This window comes from Balaenoptera physalus, assembly GCF_965194825.1.
Source record: "Balaenoptera physalus genome assembly, chromosome: Y".
Taxonomy (NCBI): domain Eukaryota; kingdom Metazoa; phylum Chordata; class Mammalia; order Artiodactyla; family Balaenopteridae; genus Balaenoptera; species Balaenoptera physalus.
The window spans coordinates 21,954,260-21,976,013 of record NC_138904.1 but is presented as its reverse complement, the minus strand read 5'-3'; the positions used below and the strand labels follow the sequence as shown (position 1 = coordinate 21,976,013).

The window sequence follows — 21,754 nt, the reverse complement described above, 5'->3', positions numbered from 1 at the left end:
ATACATAATGTATATAAACTGGGATGTAAGTTTGTGTAAATTAATGGTTTGTTCTTTGCAAATAAAGCTTTTTCCCCTTGTTCTTAAGATCGGCTTAAGCACTTCCTACACGCTAGGTTCTTCTTCTTCTTTTTTTTTTTTTGCTGTTGTTGTTCTGGTGGTGGCTCTGGCGGTTGGCCATGCCTTATGGCTTGGGGAATCGTAGTTCCCCGACCAGGATTGAACCTGTGCCCTCAGCAGGGAAAGCCCAGAATCCTAACCACTGGACCACGAGGGAATTCGTACTAGGTGTTTCTTTGACACCACACATGAACTTGGGGAAGGACCAAGGCACCCATTTCAGAAGGGGCAGCAGGAGGAAGGTGGTCTGAATTTCCTGTCAGAACATCCCACATCCTCTCTGTGCCCCAGCTCACATGCACCCATCCCTATCACCTAGGTCTTTTCCTGTAACTGCATGTCTGATAGGCTAGAGTTCCTGCACAAAGGAACATTGTCCTGAGGCAATGACACAGCAGGGAGTCACCCTCAGCTTGAGACCATAGCATCTATAACATTCTTCAGGCCTCAGCCCAAAACAGCTTTGGTAGATCCAGCCTCCAGTTCCCCATGATGTATCATCCCAATTTGCAGATGAGGAGACCAACATTAAAGAGTTTAAGTAGCTCCCCCAAGGTCACCCAACTAGAAAGGTTACTTAAACTTTCAAAGAACTGTTGACAAGATCCTACACTGTAAACTTTCTTTTTAAAAAAATAGATTAGGGATTTCCTTGGCAGTTCAGTGGTTAATTCTCTATGTTTCCAATGCAGAGGGTGCGGGTTCAATCCTGGTTGGGGAACTAAGATCCCATGTGCTGTGCAGCCAAAAAATAAAATAAAAAGACAAACTTTAAAAAATAAAAATAGATTAGAATGTTTTTTTAATTGGATAAACTTTCTTTTAAACATTGAGATGCCATGAAATTTAGGGCATTGCTTGCTCAGGGACAGGAAGTGGGCAAAATGGTTGGAGGAGAATAATTTTGTGTATCTCTCCAGTTTACAAAGTTCAATCACATTTGATATCATTATCCCACCAGCCTTTGGGGTAAGCAGGGGAGGGACTATTTGTCTTATTTTACAGATGAGGAAACAGGCTCAGAGAAGACTGATGCAAGTCACAGGGCATGAAGGTGGAGGGGACTAAACTCAGAGCCTACTGGATCTCAAGGCTGCCAGTCCTGGAGGAACCTTGATGACAGAAGATGGGGCTGCTTAAGAGCTGGAGAAGAAGAGACAAGTGCAGGGATATTAGGCCCTCAGAACAGGCTACGTGGGGCACAGACAGTATCAGAAGGTGGGCTTTTTGTTCTGTACCTTGTTTTCCTCAGTGTTGATGCTGAGTGGGCATGTGTGAGGGAGCTTTCAGGACCCCTCTCCCTTAGGGCCTTCCCTGACTTTGGGGCCATCTCCTTGTAACCCCGAGGAAAAGGCAGATAAGAGCTAGAAGGAGAGAAATGAAGGAGAAAGAGGGATCCAGAAAACAGCCAAACAGGCACCCACACACACTCTTGTCATGGTGAGGACTGGCCGAATCAGGAGCAGGAGTCTCATGGCTGACTTTGGTCCTCCTGTTCACCTGTTTCACTCCTTCCAACCAGGCTGAGAGAACTTGGGGAGATGTCTGTCAAGTTATCACCAGCTCTTGGGTCTCTGAGAAGCCAAACTTGGTCTTCTGTTTGTCAAACAGTTTGTACAGGGCATAGATATAGACCACGTGGTATTTTGTCACAATCTCCTTGCTCAGGTTCTCAATCTTGGGCAGTGGTAGAGGCTTCCTGACTGCCAGGGGAGACGGAGAAGGGAAAGGGAAAGCATCAGAATGACTCGTTCCTCAGAATAGGCCTCAGTCCTCAAGCCCGGGTTCTCCCCACACTTCCCCCACCCCTGCGCTCATCCTGGCCAGCTTCTCTGCCTCTGGACATGGCCAGAGCCAAGGTCCAGCCTTGGAACTGGATCCTGTGTCCCAGATGAGGCTGCCAGCAGAAGGGCCAACTCACCAATGGTGGTTACACGCCGATCGTAGGGCAGAAGGCCCCAGGAGTTCCCCAAAAGTTCTCTCTTGTGTAGGAAACACAAGGGTAGATGTGTACCATACTCTGGAATCACTTTTGGAAGTGATTAACAAAGACCCCAGGAGTGAAAATCTGCTGATTGTAGAGTTCTGTCTCCCCAAAGGCATAGGCAGGGATTAGAGCCACCTTGAAGAGGAAAAACATGTTCTCTGATGGCCAGAAAGGTAGGGACCCTGCTGAAAGCCAGACACGCTGACCACCAGTGGTCCCTGGTTCTCCCTGTAAGCTGCTCAGCCCCTAACCCAGCTGGGCCCAGGTCCAGGCTAAGTGGTAGGGCCTCGTGGTCTACCCCAAGCTGCCTCTGGGGGCAAAGTAGCAGCAAGCTAAGGGAAGCGAGTCCCAGACCCTCCTGTAAACCCACAAGGTCTGAAACACTGGAAGCTAAGACCCAAGGGCCTTTGTTTTTCTCTTTCTGACTTACTTCACTCTGTATGACAGACTCTACATCCATCCATCTCACTACAAATAACTCAACTTCGTTTCTTTTTATGGCTGAGTAATATTCCATTGTATATATGTGTCACATCTTCTTTATCAATTCATCTATTGATGGACACTTAGGTTGCTTCCATGTCCTGGTTATTGTAAATAGAGCTGCAATGAACATTTTGGTACATGACTCTTTTTGAATTATGGTTTTCTCAGGGTATATGTCCAGTAGTGGGATTGCTGGGTCGTATACATATATATGGAATCTAAGAAGAAAAAAAAAAAAGGTCATGAAGAACCTAGGGGCAAGATGGGAATAAAGACACAGACCTACTAGAGAATGGACTTGAGGATATGGGGAAGGGGAAGGGTAAGCTGTGACAAAGTGAGAGAGTGGCATGGACATATATAGACTACCAAACGTAAAATAGATAGCTAGTGGGAAGCAGCCGCATAGCACAGGGAGATCAGCTTGGTGGTTTGTGACCACCTAGAGGAGTAGGATAGGGAGGGTGGGAGGGAGGGAAGAGGGAAGAGATATGGGAATATATGTATATGTATAACTGATTCACTTTGTTATAAAGCAGAAACTAACACACCATTGTAATGCAATTATACTCCATTAAAGATGTTAAAAAAAAAAAAAGACCCAAGGGCCATTTCTTTTCAGTTTCTTCCCTTTAGCTCACACGGTAATTTTGGTTTTCTCTGAGATAGGGTTGCAGCCAGTCACTTTTCAAGAAGGGACTGCCCCAGATGAGATGCTAGTCTGAGGCAGATCAGGTTCCGGGTTGGCCTGCTGGCCTTTCTTCAGAAGCAGAAATGCCTCTAGAACCTGACCCAGGCTCTACTCCACCACAGAAGTGGCTTTCCCCCTCCCTCTTTATATATCACTTCCTCAAAACCTCTTCCTCCTTCCCCACTTGGCTTTTGGAATCCCTCTCTCCAGTCTGGACCAGAAGTGTCCTTACCCATGCTGAAGGGCTGTGTGTACAAAGCCACTGCGGTTCTTCAAGACCAAGGTGATAGATCCTGGCAGGCTGTATCTGCACTCAGCCAGGCCACTGACCACCACAATCAGCATGTTGTTTGTGCCTCTATGGGTAAACAGGAAGTCCATGGAGGACTGGCTCACAGACCAGGGCCCTGGAAGGCAGAAAAAAAAAGATAATTAGTGACCTCCCAAACCTCCTAACTTTCTTCCTTATCTCTTCAAAGGAAGAGAGAGTCTCACATAAGGCAGTTGAACCTATGATAGCTTTTCAGACCAGAGGGGAATCACAGAATTGGCCTTGTTCTCACCCATTCACCCAACACCTCTTTCTCGGGGAGCCATTTACTTCTTTGGCTTTACATCCTAGGAGCCAACTCACCTGTAGACATGACATATTCTCTGAGGAAAGGCCCCCAGAAAAAGGTCTCCAGTGTGAGGATATAAGGAGTCATGCCAGGAAAGATCTTGGAGAAGCCTGACTTCTCTATGGCAAAGTGGGCAAAGCATGAGTGGGACATGAGCTCATGAGGATGGCAGGGGAGTATGTAGTTGAAGCTGGGGGCGAGATCGTAAGTCTTCAAAAGCTTTGGAGAAACATAGAGTCAAGAGGGGTATAGCCAGGGGTATAGCCTCTTCTGGCCAGAGACCTAGAAAGGAAACAGCTGTCGTGTCTGGCTGGCCATGCAGGTAGGGTAACACACAGCTCCAGGGAGCGTCATCCACATGAAACTCAATGTGAATGATGCCCATGACCCCCACCCTGGCCCAGCCGCTGCCACTGGAGTTGGGACTGGGCCTGGGGCCAAAGTGGAGATCTGCAGCTCTTCACCTTGAGTGAGAAGTAATCACAGTACTGTTTCCACACGCACCAGTGTCTTACGCAGGTAAACCGGCAGCCTCCTGAAAACAGAGCCAGTGTTGCTGAGCTTGGGACACCTCCCTTGTCTTCTTCAGAGCCCTTTAAGGCCTGCCTCAGGGTGCCCTCACCCCCTGTTGTTTCCTGCCCTCTTAAGTAACACCTAGGCTAGGAATGAACATCTGGGCCAATTTAGGACAGGCCTAGCTCTCTGCTGTACTAGCCACCCCTCCCCTAGCCTACTTCAGTTCCTATCTGGGTCTCACTGGCACCTTGAAAAGACTCCGTCCCTTATCTTCTCCAGCCCAAACAAAGTCAGGCTGAAGGGCTGCCCGGAATTGACCACAGTATAAGAAGAAAAAGAAAGATCGTGTGGTGGGTGGCAATACAGCCCTCGCAGGGCTCTCACCTCGCTCAGGGGTTTTCCAGTCAAAAGCCAGCCAGGTGAGCATGAGCACAGTGACAGGCCAGTATGGTGTGAACACTACCAGGTAGAGGTTGACAAGGATCACACTGCTTACTGGAGGAAGCCCAGACCACAGTCAAGGAACTGTGAACAGTCTCTCACACTTGCCCGCCCTCTGGGGCTCTGTCCAACCCAAGGTCACACACACCATCAACCCGGCTCATGCAACACTCTTACCTCCTCACCCAGCACATGGCCTGTGTGCCTGTGGCACCAGCATCCCCGCTCTGGTCTTGGGAACCTGTTTTAGGTCTAGAAGGCAAGGTGTTTTCCTCCCCCACTTTGCTCCATGCAGTTAGCCCTCTCCCGCCTGGACCTGCTCCAGCACCACTCTGGGCTGCATTCAATGACAGGGAGCCAGTGGTGGGTCACACTGATTTGGCCACCAGAGGTTGGGAGTCCTGGAAAGACAGAGCCAGGAATAGTCTTCCTCCAACTCACATTTCCCTCTCCACATCTCTGCGAGGCATCAGTGGAGGGAATACCAGAGAAAGAGGACACTCAACTTCAGCCAGGTTTGGAGCACACGAGTTGGCAAACAAGAAACAAAGGAGAACCCACGCTGGGCTAGAATAAGGTATGGACTATGTTAAGCTCCAACAAGACAGGAACAATGTAGGTTAGAGTAGTTAGGACAGACTTCATGGAGATGAGTCACAGGGAGCCATGTTCAGGATTCTTACAGGACTCAGTTTTTAAAACAGATGTGAATAAGACTGTGTGAGAGAAAGTGGGTCAAAAGAAAGTTTAGAAAAGACAGAAAATACTCCTAATTGAATGTGGCAGAATAAACACACATTTTTATCATGACTCCTTGCTGCAGCTTCATGAAAATTACCACAAGGATGTATTAAAAGATAGAGATTCTGCAAGGAAAAAGGGAATCATAGAGACGTCAACAGTGGGTGAGAGCTATCAACAAAATGTTTGCATGCTGGACAGTGGACAGAAGAGGGATTAACTGAGAACCAGAAAGTTGAAATGTAGTTACCTGCATGGGGTATGCCCACAAGAGCAAGACTGTTTCTGCTGGAGAATCTAGGAAATACTCAGAATTTGGAACAACCAGGTGTCACAAAAAGCAGATGTGGGGCACAGGGCTTGATTGAAAGTCTATCAAAGAAGTAGTTAAGGCCACTCACTCACAGGCAAATTTTCCAGGTGGCGCGCAATGTCCAGCAGCTCCGTCAAGGCCTCAGGCTCCTCCTCAGAGGCTGCCATCCTGCAGGGCCAGTTCTGCACGGCTTTAGCGGCCATTCTGAACCGACATGATGGGTCTACCACCTAGACTCTCTTGAACCTCGCAGAGGACGCTGGGAGTCAGGTCCCAGGGCCCCACAGCCTTATGGGAGTCGTAGTTTTTATCTCTCTCATCAGAAGTATGCCTGTGAGAGCGTCTCCTCCCTCGACTCTCAGCGTTCCTTGACTTTTTGTTCTGGCTCGCTTTTTGTTTTGAGCCAGGTGCACAACAGATAATACAAAACCTTGTAAGATTCCACATATAAGAGAAATCATATGTTATCTGTATTTCCCCATCTGACATATTTCAGTTGAGCATAATAATAACCTCTAGATTCACCCATATTTGTTGCAAATGCAAGATCTCATTCTTTTTTATAGGCGTTTGTATTGTAGATCACACAAGCCTTGATTCTGCCATTGAGAGCTCTGCATGGCACCTGACTCACCCTAAAGACTTAATGCCCTTCCCCAGTGGGTCTGGGCAAGATGGTGGAAGAGTAAGATGCGGAGATCACTTTCCTTCCCACAGATACATTAGAAATACATCTACACGTGGAACTGCTCCTACAGAACACCCACTGAACGCTGGCAGAAGACGTCAGACCTCCCAAAAGGCAAGAAACTCCCCACGTACTTGGGTAGGGCAAAAGATAAAAGAAATAACAGAGACAAAAGACTAGGGACAGGACCTGCACTAGTGGGAGGGAGCTGTGAAGGAGGAAAGGTTTCCACACACTAGGAAGCCCCTTCGTGGGCAGAGACTGAGGGTGGCAGAGGGGGGAAGCTTCGGAGCCATGGAGGAGAGCACAGCCACAGGAGTGTGGAGGGCAAAGCGGAGAGATTCCTGCACAGAGGCTCGGTGCCGAGCAGCACTCATCAGTCCGAGAGGCTTGTCTGCTCACCTGCCGGGGTGGGCGGGGGCTGGGAACTGAGGCTTGGGCTTCGGTCTGATCGCAGAGAGAGGACTGGGTTTGGCGGCGTGAACACAGCCTGAAGGGGTTAGCGTACCACAGCTAGCCGGGAGAGAGTCCGGGAAAAATTCTGAAGCTGCCGAAGAGGCAAGAGACTTTTTCTTGACTCTTTTTTTCATGGTGCGCAAGGAGAGGGGATTCAGATCGTCGCCTAAACGAGCTCCAGAGATAGGCATGAGCTGCGGCTGTCAGCGCGGACCCCAGAGACAGGCATGAGATGCTAAGTCTGCTGCTGCTGTCACCAAGAAGCCTGTGTGCTAGCATAGGTCACTATCCACACCACCCCTCCCGGGAGCCTTTGCAGCCCGCCACTGCCAGGGTCCCATGATTCAGGGACAGCTTCCCCGGGAGAATGCACGGTGTGCCTCAGGCTACTGCAACGTCATGCTGGCCTCTGTGGCCGCAGGCTCACCCCGCATCCATACCCCTCCCTCCCCCAGGCCTGAGTGAGCCAGAGCTCCCGAAGCAGCTGCTCCTTTAACCCTGTTCTGTGTGAGCCAAGAACAGACGCCCTCAGACGACCTACACGCAGAGACGGGTCCAAATCCAAAGCTGAACCCCGGGAGCTGTGCGAAAAAAGAAGAGAAAGGGAAATTTCTCCCAGCAGCTTCGGAAGCAGCAGATTAAAGCTCCACAAACAACTTGATGTACCTGCATCTGTTGGATACCTGAATAGACAATGAATCATCCCAAATTCAGGAGGTGAACTTAGGGAGCAGGATATATTAATTTTTCCCCTTTTCCTTTATTTGTGAGTGTATATGTATATGCTTCTGGGTGAGATCTTGTCTGTATAGCTTTGCTTTCAGCATTTGTCCTAGGGTTCAGTCGTCCCTTTTTTATTATTTTTTATTTTTTTATTTATATTTTTTAATTAATAAATGTTTTCTTAATAATTTTTTCCTTATTTTCTATTTAAAAAAATTTTTTCTTAAAAGCTTTTTCATATTTTTTATTATAAAAAATTAAAATTTTTTTTTCTTAATAAATTTCTTTCTTAATAATTTTTTCTTATTTTTTACTATAAAAAATAAATTTATTTTTAAAAAATAAAAAAAAAATTTTCTTAATAAATATTTACTTCATAATTTTTTCTTAAATTTTATTATAAGAACTTTATTTTATTTTATTTTATTTTATCCTCTTTCTTTCTTTCTTTCTATTTTTTCTCCCTTTAATTCTGAGCCGTGTGGATGAAAGGCTCTTGGTGCTCCAGCCAGACATCAGGGCTGTGTCTCTGAGGTGGGAGAGCCAACTTCAGGACACTGGTCCACAAGAGACCTCCCATATCCACGTAATACCAAATGGCGAGAATCTCTCAGAGATCTCAATCTCAACATCAAGACCAAGCTTCACTCAATGACCAGCAAGCTACAGTGCTGGACACCCTATGTCAAACAACTAGCAAGACAGGAACACAGACCCATCCATTAGCAGAGAGGCTGCCTAAAATAGTAATAAGGCCACAGACACCCCAAAACACAACACCAGACGTGGACGTGCCTACCAGAAAGACAAGATCCAGCCTCATCCACCAGAACACAGGCACTAGTCCCCTCCACCAGGAAGCCTACACAATTCACTGAACCTACCTTAGCCACTGGGGACAGATACCAAAAACAACAGGAACTACGAACCAGCAGTCTGCGAAAAGGAGACCCCAAACAAAGTAAGATAAGCAAAATGAGAAGACAGAAAAACACACAGCAGATGAAGGAGCAGGGTGAAAACACACCAGACCTAACAAATGAAGAGGAAATAGGCAGTCTACCTGAAAAAGAATTCAGAATAATGATAGTAAAGATGTATCAAAATCTTGGAAATAGAATAGACAAAATGCAAGAAACATTTAACAAGGACGTAGAAGAACTAAACAAGAACCAAGCAATGATGAAAAACACAATAAATGAAATTAAAAATACTCTAGATGGGATCAATAGCAGAATAACTGACACCGAAGAATGGATAAGTGACCTGGAAGATAAAATAGTGGAAATAACTACTGCAGAGCACAATAAAGAAACAAGAATGAAAAGAACTGAGGACAGTCTCAGAGACCATTGGGACAACATTAAATGCACCAACATTCGAATTATAGGGGTCCCAGAAGAAGAAGAGAAAAAGAAAGGGACTGAGAAAATATTTGAAGAGATTATCCTTGAAAACTTCCCTAATATGGGAAAGGAAATAGCTAATCAAGTCCAGGAAGCACAGAGACTCCAATACAGGATAAATCCAAGGAGAAACATGCCAAGACACATATTAATCAAACTATCAAAAATTAAATATAAAGAAAACATATTAAAAGCAGCAAGGGAAAAACAACAAATAACACACAAGGGAATCCCCATAAAGTTAACAGCTGATCTTTCAGCAGAAACTCTGCAAGCCAGAAGAGACTGGCAGGATATACTTAAAGTGAGGAAGGAGAAAAACCTACAACAATATTACTCTAACCAGCAAGGATCTCATTCAGATTTGATGGAGAAATTAAAACGTTTACACACAAACAAAAGCTGAGAGACTTCAGCACCACCAAATCAGCCTTACAACAAATGCTAAAGGAACTTCTCTAGGCAAGAAATACAAGAGAAGGAAAACACCTGAAATAACAAACCCAAAACATTTAAGAAAATGGGAATAGGAACATACATAATGATAATTACCTTAAATGTAAATGGATTAAATGCTCCCACCAAAAGACACAGACTGGCTGAATGGATACAAAAACAAGACCCATGTATATGCTGTCTACAAGAGATGCACTTCAGACCTAGAGACACATACAGACTGAAAGTGAGGGGATGGAAAAAGATATTCCATGCAAATGGAAATCAAAAGAAAGATGGAGTAGCAATTCACATATCAGACAAAATAGAATTTAAAATAAAGACAATTACAGGAGACAAAGAGGGACACTATATAATGATCAAGGGATCAATCCAAGTGGAAGGTATAACAATTGTAAATATTTATGCACCCAACATAGGAGCACCTCAATACATAAGGCAAATACTACCAGCCATAAAAGGGGAAATCGACAGTAACACAATCATAGTATGGGACTTTAACACCCCACTTTCACCAATGGACAGATCATCCAAAATGAAAATAAATAAGGAAACACAAGCTCTAAATGATACATTAAACAAGATGGACTTAATTGATATTTATAGGACAGTCCACCCAAAAACAACAGAATACACATTTTTCTCAAGTTCTCATGCAACATTCTCCAGGATACATCATATCTTGGGTCACAAATCAAGCCTTGGTAAATTTAAGAAAATTGAAATCATATCAAGTATCTTTTCCGACCACAACACTATGAGAGTAGATAACAATTATAGGAAAAGATCTGTAAAAAATACAAACACATGGAGACTACACAATACACTATTAATGACGAAGTGATCACTGAAGAAATCAAAGGGGAAATCAAAAAATACCTAGAAACAAATGACAATGGAGACATGACGACCCAAAACCTATGGGATGCAACAAAAGCAGTTCTAAGAGGGAAGTTTATAGCAATACAAGCCTACATCATGAAACAGGAAACATCTCGAATAAAAAACCTAACCTTGCACCTAAAGCAATTAGAGAAAGAAGAACAAAAAATCCCCAAAGCTAGCAGAAGGAAAGAAATCATAAAGATCAGATCAGAAATAAATGAAAAAGACATGAAGGAGACAATAGCAAAGATCAATAAAACTAAAAGCTTGTTCTTTGAGAAAATAAACAGAATTGATAAACCATTAGCCAGACTCATCAGGAGAAAAAGAAAGAAGACTCAAATCAATAGAATTAGAAATGAAAAAGGAGAAGTTATTACTGACACTGCAGAAATACAAGTGATCATGAGAGATTACTACAAGCAACTCTTTGCCAATAAAATGGACAACCTGGAAGAAATGGACAGATTCTTAGAAATGCACAAACTGCCGAGACTGAACCAGGAAGAAATAGAAAATATGAACAGACCAATCACAAGCACTGAAATTGAAACTGTGATTAAAAATCTTCCAACAAACAAAAGCCCAGGACCACATGGCTTCACAGGCAAATTCTATCAAACAACTAGAGAAGAGCTAACACCTATCCTTCTCAAACTCTTCCAAAATATTGCAGAGGGAGGAACACTCTCCAACTCATTCTACGAGGCCACAATCACCCTGATACCAAAACCAGAAAAAGATGTCACAAAGAAGAAAACTACAGGCCAATATCACTGATGAACATAGATGCAAAAATCCTCAACAAAATACTTGCAAACAATCCAACAACACATTAAAAGGATCATACACCATGATCAAATGGGGGTTTTTCCAGGAATGCAAGGATTCTTTATTATATGCAAATCAATCAACGTGATACATCATATTAACAAATTAAAGGGGAAAAACCATATGATCATCTCAATAGATTCTTAGAAAGCTTTTGACAAAATTCAACACTCATTTATGATAAAAGCCCTGCAGAAAGTAGGCATAGAGGGAACTTTCCTCAACATAATAAAGGCCATATATGACAAACCCACAGCCAACATTGTCCTCAATGGTGAAAAACTGAAACCATTTCCACTAAGATCAGGAAGAAGACAAGGTTGCTCACTCTCACCACTATTATTCAACGTAGTTTTGGAAGTGTTAGCCACAGCAATCAGAGAAAAAAAAGAAATAAAAGGAATCCAAATCGGAAAGAAGAAGTAAAGCTGTCACTGTTTGCAGATGACATGATGCTATACATAGAGAATCCTAAAGATGCTACCAGAAAACTACTAGAGCTAATCAATGAATTTGGTAAGGTAGCAGGATACAAAATTAATGCACAGAAATCTCTGGCATTCCTATACACTAATGATGAAATATCTGAAAGTGAAATTAAGAAAACACTCCCATTTACCACTGCAACAAAAAGAATAAAATATCTAGGAATAAACCTACCTTAGGAGACAAAAGACCTGTATGCAGAAAATTATAAGACACTGATGAAAGAAATTAAAGGTGATACAAATAGATGGAGAGATATACCATGTTCTTGGATTGGGAGAATCGACATAGTGAAAATGACTCTACTACCCAAAGCAATCTACAGATTCAATGCAATCCCTATCAAACTACCACTGGCATTTTTCACAGAAGTAGAACAAAAAATTTCACAATTTGTATGGAAACACAAAAGACCCCGAATAGCCAAAGCAATCTTGAGAACGATAAATGGAGCTGGAGGAATCAGGCTCCCTGACTTCAGACTATAAAACATAGCTACAGTAATCCAGACAGTTTGGTATTGGCACAAAAACAGAAACATAGATCAATGATACAGGATAGAAAGCCCAGAGATAAACCCATACACATATGGTCACCTTATCTTTGATAAAGGAGGCAAGCATATACAGTGGAGAAAAGACAGCCTCTTCAATAAGTGGTGCTGGGAAAACTGGACAGGTACATGTAAAAGTATGAAATTAGAACACTCCCTGATACCATGCACAAAAATAAACTCAAAATGGATTAAAGACCTAAGTGTAAGGCCAGACACTATCAAACTCTTAGAGGAAAACATAGGCAGAACACTCTATGACATAAATCACAGCAAGATCCTTTTGAACCCAGCTCCTAGAGAAATGGAAATAAAAACACAAATAAACAAATGGGACCTAATGAAACTTAAAAGCTTTTGCACAGCAAAGGATACCTAAACAAGACCAAAAGACAACCCTCAGAATGGGAGAAAATATTTACAAATGAAGCAACTGACAAAGGATTAATCTCCAAAATTTACAAGCAGCTCATGCAGCTCAATAAAAAAAAAAAACAAAAAACCCAATCCAAAAATAAGCAGAAGACCTAAATAGGCATTTCTCCAAAGAAGATATACAGATTGGCAATAGACACATGAAAGAATGCTCAACATCATTAATCATTAGAGAAATGCAAATCAAAACTACAATGAGATATCATCTCACACCGGTCAGAATGGCCATCATCAAAAAATCTAGAAACAATAAATGCTGGAGAGGGTGTGGAAAAAAGGGAACACTCTTGCATTGTTGGTGGGAATGTAAATTGATACAGCCACTATGGAGAACAGTATGAACGTTCCTTAAAAAACTAAAAATAGAACTACCATATGACCCAGCAATCCCACTACTGGACATATACCCTGAGAAACCATAATTCAAAAAGAGTCATGTACCAAAATGTTCATGGCAGCTCTATTTACAACAGCCAGGACATGGAAGCAACCTAAATGTCCATCGACAGATGAATGGATAAAGAAGATGTGGCACATATATACAATGGAATATTACTCAGCCATAAAAGGAAATGAAATGGAGGTATTTGTAGTGAGGTGGATGGAATTAGAGTGTGTCATACAGAGTGAAGTAAGTCAGAAAGAGAAAAACACATACAGTATGCTAACACATATATATGGAATCTAAGGGGAAAAAAAAGGTCATGAAGAACCTAATGGCAAAATGGGAATAAAGACAAAGACCTAGTAGAGAATGGACTTGAGGATATGAGTAGGGGGAAGAGTAAGATATGACAGGGTGAAAGAGTGGCATGGACATATATACACTACCAAATGTAAAATAGATAGCTAGTGGGAAGCAGCCGCATAGCACAGCGAGATCATCTCGGTGCTTTGTGACCACCTAGAGGGGTGGGATAGGGAGGGTGGGAGGGAGGGAGACGCAAGAAGGAAGAATATGGGAACATATGTATATGTATAACTGATTCACTTTGTTATAAAGCAGAAACTAACACACCATTGTAAAGCAATTATACTCTAATGAAGATGTTTAGAAAAAAATAAATAAATAAATAAAATAAATAAAAGAAGTAATTAAAACCCCAGACCCCTTTCCCTCCGCTACACAGCTGGGCGATGGGAGGATAATTCTCTGAAAAACTGAACCAAAGAGACACTAGACTCAGATACTTACACTGCACATAGCTAAGATATTCTATATGCATCCAAATTTTTAACTCAAGTATGAATAGAGAATAAAGACAATCTCGGATATATAGTCCCAGAGGGTTTGTCTCCCACGTTCCTTTCTCAGGAAACGACTGGAGGATGTGCTCACCAAAATGAGGGAGTAAAGCAAGGCAGGATGGCATGGGATTCAGGTAAAGAAATCCAACAAAGGAAAGAAGTGAGCAGGGCCAGGACTAAGGTGAAGAGAGCAAGGTGCCTAGGGCACAAAATTCAAGGAGACATTCACTCTCAGGGTCAGACAATTACTGATCCAACCCTTGTACAACCCTGAAAATGAATACCTTCTTAAGTTGTGCACCCAAGGTGTCTCACGGGCCCTGGAGGTGACAGTGGTGCATGAGACCAAACTGTAACAGGAGGATACTGGGCTCCAGCACCTGAACCCTCAGTCTCGCCTCCCTTCTTTCTCTCTCCCACATCTTCTGATCATCAAGTCCTTCTAATTCTACTCGAATTTCTTGAATCTCTGCTCTTCTCCCCTTCACAATTACTTCTGAGCTGGCTGAAATCACCACAATCTCTGACCTGAACTAGAGCAAAAGCTTCGTCCTATAATCAGTTGGCTACCCAGAATTAACTGTAGTGATCTCTCAAAAACACCAATCTGATGCCATTGCCCTTTGCCCAACCCAGTCATGGCTCCACATGGAAAAAGTCCAAACACTTTTCCATGGTTGACAATGCCCTACACAATCTGTCCCCTGCCTTTTTTGCCAGTCTCCTCTGTCTTCTTTCTCCCGTTCATTCATTCATTCATTCTTTCATTCACTATGTATTGAGTGTCAGTTCTGTGCCTCTTACCCCCTCACCCCACTTAACCACTGGTTACTTCTTGAATGCTTTATGCTCTCCCCTCATCCCAGCCTTCTCAGCTGTTGCCCAGTCTCTACCTTGAACATTCTTCCTTCTTCATTTATTTCTTATTTGTCCTCTAAGAGTCAACTCAAATTTAATAGAAAAATGGACAAAAGTCATGAATGGGCCCTTAACAGAAAAAGAAATACTAATTGCTGATAAATACATGAAAAGATCTCAACCTCATAATTAACGAAGTTCACAATAAGGTTCATTGTTGTTTACACCTGCCATTCTGGTGGTGGCAGAAAGGAGTGTGCATGAGACCTCTGTTCTCTTTCCTGCCAACTTGGTGGTCATCTGTGAAGCCACATTTTGCAGCATCACAGTTTGGTGAGGCCTCCATCAGCCTGAACGTTTGTGTCCACGGAAAGCAGAGATTCCTACCATCCTGTGTTGGTTGTTTAACGTGAACAGGAAATAAGCATTTATTGAGTTAAGCCGCTGAGTTCTCCACGTTACTTGGTTACCACAGCGTACAATGGCCAGGCCAATTAATACACTCTCACACGCTCTTCTTACAAATGAAGAAAACAAGACTCAGAGAAAATCAATAACCTGCTAAAGGAACACAGATAGTAAGGAGTAGAGCTGGGATTTGAACACTGGCAGTCTGGCTCAAAGACTGTGTTTTTAACATCCATATTTTTCTGCCCCTCAGCTATATGTGTATGTTCATGCACACACATGCATGTGGTGAAATATATATATTTTTATATCCATAATCTCTGGCTACATACACACAAACTGTTAACAGTGGTTACCTCTGAGGAGCAACATTCTGGACAAGACTGAGGAAGGGGAACTACCAGTGTAAAAGCTCCATCCCCCGAGGTGGGCCTGGCCTGTGGTGGCCGTTCATAATGGTCATACTTCTCCCTCAACGCAGTGTCAGCTCCTAGGCCTTAGGGACTCTGCTCTCTCATGGTAACATGGTGGCAGTGAGGGGAGGCGGTGGTAATGAGGCAAGTCTGTGAAGATAGGACAAGAACTCAAGAAAGGGGACTCAGCTCTCACTGAGGAGAGGGCCCCAAGGCCTGGGCTGCATGGAGAGAAAGAGCAGAGGACCAGCTGGGGCCCTGGTCCTCAGCAAGAGGCCATTCGGAGCTGATCTTTTTCCCCGTTCAGTTGAGAATGTTTATATACGCAGAAGGCCTGGCTTCCTCCTTCCTCTCTGGCCTAACATGCACTCTAGGGCCACGTCCACACCCAGCCTCCCAAACAGCAGTAAGTAAGGAGATGCAGGAGCTAGGGACAGGAGCTCATAGGTCAGAATCAAGCCCTTGTGGATTCAGCTCCCAGGCCAGCTCCTCCACTTGTTAGCTGTGAGATCTTGGATGGCCCACTTATACTGCATGTACTTCAACTTCCTCATCTGTACGATGGAGATGATTAGGCATGTCAGGTGCTTAGAACAGTGGCATGAAAAAAAAGTGCAATAGGTGTTAGCTAATACTATATGAGTGCAAGTTATCATTATGTATGTGTGTAGTTATCAGTGTGTATTATTATGCATAATAATAGCTTCTACCTCATAAGGTTGGCAGGAGGCTAAAATGAAACCATAGGTATGAAAATGCCTGGCACAAGGTAAGTAGCTGGTACATATGGATTCCTTTCTCCTGGTTTCTTTCAGCTCTGATTGCCCATAATTCCTAGGTTAACACTGCTCTTTTTAGCATTCAGACATCCTGATACCCAACCTAGGCAGGTATCTGGGCCCCCAATCCCTGTTCTCCAGCCCACTCTCCCTATTGACTGGCAAGTCCCAGGCTCCCAGGGCCCACCTGCATTCTTCCTTCCCAGATATCTTCCAGATTCATTTAGTTCATGACCCTGTCTCCAGACAAGTACTCACCTAAACCACTTAAAAAATGAGAATTTTGTTCCAGGCCCCCCCCCATAGGGTTGGTTTGCTTCAGCACCTACAGTACCATAGCCAGCATCTAAGGAACTTCCGCAAAGCATTTGTGGTGTGGATAGAGGGGAAAATGTATGGGTAAATGGATGAATTCTTTTGGACAAGAGGTTTTCAGAGCTCCCTCTGCCACCAGGACAACTGTCTCACACTGATGGTCTGCTCAGGTCCCCAGGGTTGCAGCTAAACCCATTTCCTTGGCAGGCCTCAGTGGAACTGCTCCTCGTCTTCCCCAGACATGCCCTCCAGGCCCCACTGACGACCCAGGAGGGCTCACTACACACATTGGCCACAGGGCTGGCTCATGCACACGTGCACACACATTCCTGCACAAGCAGGCACCCATACCCACATGCACACTCACAGATTCCACGCAGACCATGCCCAAGCATGTCAGGCTAGAGGCCCGGGTGGCCAACTGTCCTGCTTTGCCTGAGATAACCCAGATTTCAGCATCGAGAGTCCCGCTAAACCCTATAAGCCCTCAGTCCCAGGCAAACCAGGAGTTTTGGTCACCCTGCCAAAGGCCAAAGACTCACCAATAACCAAGGCGCTGAGGGCCCACTGGAAAAGAGCAAAGAACTCCAGGGCAGTCTTGAGGTCCTTCTTGGAGGGCAAGGGCATTATGCCCAGGATCCTGGTGGCTACCAGTAAGTGCAATTGGGCTGGCCAGCCCCAACTGCTCAGGGGCTGGTGGGGTTTCCTCCCTTTGTGCTTTCTTCTTCAGCCCCTGCCTAGTCTCCACCCCCTAACCTGCCTTCCCCCCACCACAGGACCACAGGACTACATGCTGCGTCTGCTTGTCCAGTTCCTTCCAGCCATCTACCTACCTGCACTTAACCCACTTGGGAATGGCGGAATGGCCTAGGCTGTGATTGTGACACCCTCTTGCGCACTTGTGCAGAGAAGGGTAGATGGAGCTCTGGTGTGGGAAGTGAGTGGAGGTGAGGGTGGGGTTGCTGAGAGGTCTCCAGAGCCAGTGTGGATGGGGTGAGAGGGGACAGGGAGGAGCCCAGGGCACACATGGCACCCCGAGCCTACATTTTGGTTTATGAGCCCCAGCTGTCTATGGTCTTTCGGTGACAACGTGATTGGAGAAGAGGAGGTCACAGGTGGGGCGCGGAGGAGCAGAAGCCTGGAGCGGAGTGAGTGAGAGGAGCTGAGGAGGTGAAGTCAGAGAGCTTGGCAGGGCCAGAGGGTGTAAGGCCTTGGCCTTCTCCTCTGACTGAAATGGGGAGTCAGTGTGGGGTTTTGAGCAGAAAAAGGAAAGGATTGCCTTCTGGTTTTAAAGGGCCAGGGAAGAAGAAGGAGCCTTTTGAGGAAGTTTGGCAATAATCCATGCAGACATGACGGTGGCTCAGGGCAGACTGGCGGGAGTCAGGATGGTGGGAAACGGTTGGATTCTGGGTGTCTCCTCTGACACAGAGGCCCCACGTAAGCATTGTCCTCTCTGAGGCTCAGAGGCCTCTACAGGGGAGCCTCGCTGGTAAGCAGCCACCATGCACTCCGCCTTGGCCTGCAAACCTTCCTTGCTTTCAGTTTCGTCCCATCCAGTCCTTCAGGAAATGTGTGGAGAGTGTTGGGTGCTGCTCACTTGCTTGGGTGGAATGGTGGTGAAGGGGTTGCTGGGAAGGGAGGCTGAAAAGGGCAACAGAGACAATCTCCGAGTCAGGACATGGGAATGAGGAGTTTGGGCTTAATCCTGGGGGCCCGGACGAGGTGCCATCAGCTTCTGACCAGGGATGGCGACTTGTGCCAAATGCCACAGAAGGACGACTGTCAGATCCAGGGTGACTGTCAGGGCCCAAGGACCTAGTTGACCCCGTGATTGACACACAGGCTTATCCCCCTCCTCCTGTCTAATACCTACTTGCAGGCCCCGTTCTGCAGCCACATAATGTAAGTGGATGGGCTCACGGGGACTTTCCCCAGCACTGCAAGGCCTGCTGGCCCAGATCTCTTGCCCTGCTAGACTGACTTCTTTGTTTGGGGTAAGGGCAGCCCACTCCTTATCCAGATTCCTGTTGAGTAAACTTTCTGAGACTATCCCCCATCGGGGAACAAAGCTCCATAAACATTGAACACAGGTGAGAAACAAGGGACAGAAACAGCTCTGGCAGGTAAGAAATAGTCCCCCTTAGGAGTTTAGGATTAACAGATACACACGACTATGTATAAAACAGATAATCAACAAGGACCTACTGGACAGCACAGGGAACACTACTCAATATCTTGTAACAACCTACAATGGAAAAGAATCTGAAAAAGAATGTGTGTATATATACATATGTATATATATGTAATATATGTGTGTATATATATATATATATATATATATATATATATATATATATATATATACACACAGACACATATATATGTATCTATATATACCCATATATAACCAAATCACTTTGCTGTACACCTGAAACTAACACAACATTGTAAATCAGCTATACTTCAATAAAAATTTTTTAAATTAAAATTTAAAAAAAAAGAAAAGAAACAGTCCTGCCTGGCCCTCTGGTGTGCAAGGGGTTGGGGACAGGAGCCACTGGTAATGGCCAAGGTTCTGACTCGGTCTCTGGGTGGATAGCAGGGAAGGAAATGCAAGAGGACGAGACTTCTTGCAAGGCTGACAGAGCAAATTAGAAGCTTAGCTCGGGCCACCATTTGTGAGAGGTGCCTGTGGAGCAAGCAGGCCCTGTGATGTCACATGAAGCTAGCTGCCGGTTTCTAAAGTGTGTTCTGCTGACCCCGAGCTTCCAGAAACCTGCTACAGGGGCAACTGCAGCGGGGGCTGAGCAAAGGGGTATGGAGTTGCCAGCTCCCACTTGAAAGAGAGCACCAGCTCTCTTTTACTCTGCTTCCAATTGGAATTCCAGGAAAGATTCTACTGGACAAAAGGATGGGAGTTGGGGCGGGGAAGGAGAAGGCTCCGAGAGGCCCTGGGGAGCCTAGCAGGGAAAAGATCTGCACTTCCCTGTCAAGGAGAAGCTGCCTCCATCTGGCCCAGGTGGGCTGTGGGCCAAATACACGGGGCCCAGGCACACGTCCGGGGGCAGAGGCAAGGCAGCAAGTGGAGACTGAAGCCAGCCCGAAAAGAGAGGACCCTCTGCCCGCCACAGAGGAAGAATGCCTGGCCACTGAGTAGTCTCTGTCTCCACAGAGCTGGCCCTGAGGGCGATTCTCATTCATACTCAGCCCAGTCCTGAGGACTTGGGTTTTGTTATTCTTCCTTCTTCATGCATCTGTCCATCCACAGACCTTGACTTCTCCAGCTCCTGCCCTGGTCTGGGAGCTCTCAAGGGCAGAAACTGGGTGGCACTGGGTCTTACTTTTCTCACGTGCTCAGACCCTAACACAGGCTACATGGCAGGCACGCACTGGTGTTCATTATAAAAATGCCTGAGCAGGTGGAGGCCTGACCCATTTGCCTGGCACTGGGCAAATCTCTGGGGTTTGTCTTCCTCAAATGTAAATAGGAGATGAATACTCCCTCTCGGACTTGTGAGAATCCAGACAAGGAACGGATGGTCAGTCACTTTGTGAGCTGTGAAATGGTGTTCACATGTAGGTTGCTGCTGTCACTGTCATTAAGAGGAGGGGATGGGCACTGAAGAAAGAAAGCCCAGAGTTCAACTGGGCCTGCCCTGGGATGGGTTTCCCACCAAGCAGTGTTACCTTGGAAAATGGGTGTCAAAAACATAAGAGCAGAATCAATGACAGCAGGAATATTTGGAATATTATAGAAACTCTGACTTCCCATCTGCACAGAGAAAGTCATGTGCCCAGCTGGTGCATCTGCATGGATCCCACCATCCTAACACCAAAGAGAAAAATGGTGAAGGCTCTTTGGCAGCTTCTAATTCTTAGTCTTATCCTCCTCCATCATCCCCCCACCCCAACCTATAAAAATCCTTAGAGAGTCTGAGGCTCAGAGACTGTCAGAGATGGAAGGAATCTCCAAAATTTCTAATTCCAAGTTACTCACAGAGGGCTCCTCATGGCTGTCATCGAGTGCCCTGCCAGTGAAATCCTTCTTCCTGCTCTCAGACCGAGGCCCAGCTCTCCACTGGTCCTACTGTACTCCCCTGGAAGCGGACAAAAAACAAAGCTAGTTTTTCCCTAAGATAGCAGTTTTTACCCCACCCCCATAGGGTTCCCAAATAGAATACAGGATGCCTGTTAAATCTGAATTTCACATAAACAACGAATAATGTTTTAGTATAAGTATGTCCCAAATATTGCATGGGACATACTTATACTAAAACATTGTTCATTGTTCATTTGAAATTCAAATTTAATGGAGTCTTGTGTCTTTATTTGCTAATCTTGGCAACCCTCAGTCCCAGGGTCACCTGGTCAGCAGTTGACTTTTTCTGTCACATCCAGAGAACAGAACCCACTCAGTGACTTACGAAGGCCCATGGGTCACCTCCAATTACTCAGCTGACCCAGAGATCATGGTAGTTCCCATCTTCTGCACTTAACAGTTTAGTTAAATTCTTTCAAATGTGTCCTCACTATGCTAGGGTTTTTTTCCTGCACACTTCACATGCACACCCATCCCATCCAACTCTTCTGCTGTTGGGCAGGGCTTTCTGGTTCAAGTACCAGTCTCCCTTTCTCACAGCTGGCAAACTAAGAATGATCAGGAGATGGAGGCTGACCAAGAGACCAAAACAGACGTTAGGGATGGGGGCAGGAAAGGCCAAGACTGACTCAGCTGGAAGGTGCCAGAGGACTGGAGATGGCCGCTCTCCTCTGCCCTGGTGGGCAACAGAGACCTTGTCTATTTCCAAAGGGATACCAGGATTTGAGGGGCTCACATGGCCATTTCTCCAAGAAGACTCACCCTTACATCTAACCTCATGCTACTGGTGACAGTAACGA

General features: G+C 45.1%; 1 pseudogene across 1 annotated transcript; it reads right to left on the bottom strand.

Annotated features, from left to right (window-relative positions):
- Positions 1–1,668: 1,668 nt before the first annotated feature.
- LOC309653407 (acyl-CoA wax alcohol acyltransferase 2-like) lies at positions 1,669–17,482 on the bottom strand (annotated as a pseudogene). The gene is made up of 7 exons: positions 17,398–17,482; positions 4,805–4,915; positions 4,369–4,439; positions 3,919–4,123; positions 3,517–3,691; positions 2,042–2,243; positions 1,669–1,823 (listed from the first exon to the last, which is right to left on the bottom strand). The product of its transcript is annotated as an acyl-CoA wax alcohol acyltransferase 2-like (transcript).
- Positions 17,483–21,754: the final 4,272 nt, after the last annotated feature.